Below are 3161 nucleotides of genomic sequence, written 5' to 3'. Positions count from 1 at the left end.
TGTCTGCAGCTACGGCAACAACTTGCAGGGAGTAATTGCTTCCAGGGCTCAGCCCATGGATCTCAACTGATGATGTGTTCACAGTCAGAGACTGAGCAGTCGGTCCACTGACTTCAACTCTGTAGCTCCCTACATTTCCAGATGGAGCTGTCCAGCTCAGAAGCAGGGAACTTGTGGTGATGTTACTTGCAGTCAAATTGGTAATGGAACCAGGCACTGAATTTATTGACATAGAAAATATTTCAGTAATAATTGACAAATTTGTTTGTTTGTACAAACTGTAATGGTATTTTTCAGAATTCGTTCAAGCAAAAGTCTGGTTTTGAGACTTTTATAAAAGCATTTATTCAATATCATAGACGATGTGCTGTAATAGCAAAGTTACATTAAAATTGAGTTAACTTAAGCTTCTCTTAAATTTTAATTATATTACAATTACATCTAATAATTTCAGAGACTTATGTTATTGAAAGTTAATTAATGATTAATATTCAGACAATAATTTAAAACTATTTACTTTGAACATATTAAACTCACCTGTTTCTGCCACTGTAGTTTTAGTTGACTCTGGATATGTAGTTTGTTGATCTGTTACTGTGGTTGTAGTTAGAACTGAAGTTGTTATAGTTTCAGCTGCTGTTGTTGTGGGAGCCATTGTGCTTGTGATTGGAGTTGAAGTTACTGCTTCTGTTGTGGTTGGAACTGTTATGGAAGTAGTTGGATCTGTTGTGGTTGTTAAGGGTGTTGTGGGTGAAGTTGGATATGTAGTTGTTTGATCTGCTACTGTGGTTCGAGTTAGAACTTTAGTTGTTATAGTTTCAGCTGTTGGTGTTATGGGAGCCATTGTGCTTGTGATTGGAGTTGACGTTATTGCTTCTGTTGTGGTTGGAACTGTTATGGAAGTAGTTGGATCTGTTGTGGTTGTTAAGGGTGTTGTGGTTGAAGTTGGATATGTAGGTGTTTGATCTGCTACTGTGGTTGTAGTTAGAACTGAAGTTGTTATAGTTTCAGCTGTTGTTGTGGGAGCCATTGTGCTTGTGGTTGGAGTTGAAGTTACTGCTTCTGTTGTGGTTGGAACGGTTATGATAGTAGTTGGATCTGTTGTGGTTGTTAAGGGTGTTGTGGGTGAAGTTGGATATGTAGTTGTTTGACCTGCTACTGTGGTTGTAGTTAGAACTGAAGTTGTTATAGTTTCAGCTGTTGTTGTTGTGGGAGCCATTGTGCTTGTGATTGGAGTTGACGTTATTGCTTCTGTTGTGGTTGGAACTGTTATGGAAGTAGTTGGATCTGTTGTGGTTGTTAAGGGTGTTGTGGTTGAAGTTGGATATGTAGTTGTTTGATCTGCTACTGTGGTTGTAGTTAGAACTGAAGTTGTTATAATTTCAGGTGTTGTTGTTGTGGGAGCCATTGTGCTTGTGATTGGAGTTGAAGTTACTGCTTCTGTTGTGGTTGGAACAGTTATGGTAGTAGTTGGATCTGTTGTGGTTGTTAAGGGTGTTGTGGGTGAAGTTGGATATGTAGTTGTTTGACCTGCTACTGTGGTTGTAGTTAGAACTGAAGTTGTTATAGTTTCAGCTGTTGTTGTTGTGGGAGCCATTGTGCTTGTGATTGGAGTTGACGTTATTGCTTCTGTTGTGGTTGGAACTGTTATGGAAGTAGTTGGATCTGTTGTGGTTGTTAAGGGTGTTGTGGTTGAAGTTGGATATGTAGTTGTTTGATCTGCTACTGTGGTTCGAGTTAGAACTGAAGTTGTTATAGTTTCAGCTGTTGTTGTTGTGGGAGCCATTGTGCTTGTGATTGGAGTTGAAGTTACTGCTTCTGTTGTGGTTGGAACGGTTATGGTAGTAGTTGGATCTGTTGTGGTTGTTAAGGGTGTTGTGGTTGAAGTTGGATATGTAGTTGTTTGATCTGCTACTGTGGTTGTAGTTAGAACTGAAGTTGTTATAGTTTCAGCTGTTGTTGTGGGAGCCATTGTGCTTGTGATTGGAGTTGACGTTATTGCTTCTGTTGTGGTTGGAACTGTTATGGAAGTTGTTGGATCTGTTGTGGTTGTTAAGGGTGTTGTGGTTGAAGTTGGATATGTAGTTGTTTGATCTGCTACTGTGGTTGTAGTTAGAACTGAAGTTGTTATAATTTCAGGTGTTGTTGTTGTGGGAGCCATTGTGCTTGTGATTGGAGTTGAAGTTACTGCTTCTGTTGTGGTTGGAACAGTTATGGTAGTAGTTGGATCTGTTGTGGTTGTTAAGGGTGTTGTGGGTGAAGTTGGATATGTAGTTGTTTGATCTGCTACTGTGGTTCGAGTTAGAACTGAAGTTGTTATAGTTTCAGCTGTTGTTGTGGGAGCCATTGTGCTTGTGATTGGAGTTGAAGTTACTGCTTCTGTTGTGTTTGGAACGGTTATGGTAGTAGTTGGATCTGTTGTGGTTGTTAAGGGTGTTGTGGGTGAAGTTGGATATGTAGTTGTTTGACCTGCTACTGTGGTTGTAGTTAGAACTGAAGTTGTTATAGTTTCAGCTGTTGTTGTTGTGGGAGCCATTGTGCTTGTGATTGGAGTTGACGTTATTGCTTCTGTTGTGGTTGGAACTGTTATGGAAGTAGTTGGATCTGTTGTGGTTGTTAAGGGTGTTGTGGTTGAAGTTGGATATGTAGTTGTTTGATCTGCTACTGTGGTTGTAGTTAGAACTGAAGTTGTTATAATTTCAGGTGTTGTTGTTGTGGGAGCCATTGTGCTTGTGATTGGAGTTGAAGTTACTGCTTCTGTTGTGGTTGGAACAGTTATGGTAGTAGTTGGATCTGTTGTGGTTGTTAAGGGTGTTGTGGGTGAAGTTGGATATGTAGTTGTTTGACCTGCTACTGTGGTTGTAGTTAGAACTGAAGTTGTTATAGTTTCAGCTGTTGTTGTTGTGGGAGCCATTGTGCTTGTGATTGGAGTTGACGTTATTGCTTCTGTTGTGGTTGGAACTGTTATGGAAGTAGTTGGATCTGTTGTGGTTGTTAAGGGTGTTGTGGTTGAAGTTGGATATGTAGTTGTTTGATCTGCTACTGTGGTTGTAGTTAGAACTGAAGTTGTTATAATTTCAGGTGTTGTTGTTGTGGGAGCCATTGTGCTTGTGATTGGAGTTGAAGTTACTGCTTCTGTTGTGGTTGGAACAGTTATGGTA

The sequence above is a fragment of the Lepisosteus oculatus genome, chromosome 13 (assembly GCF_040954835.1).
Source record: "Lepisosteus oculatus isolate fLepOcu1 chromosome 13, fLepOcu1.hap2, whole genome shotgun sequence".
Lineage (NCBI taxonomy): Eukaryota > Metazoa > Chordata > Actinopteri > Semionotiformes > Lepisosteidae > Lepisosteus > Lepisosteus oculatus.
Note: the sequence above shows the minus strand (reverse complement) of the source record.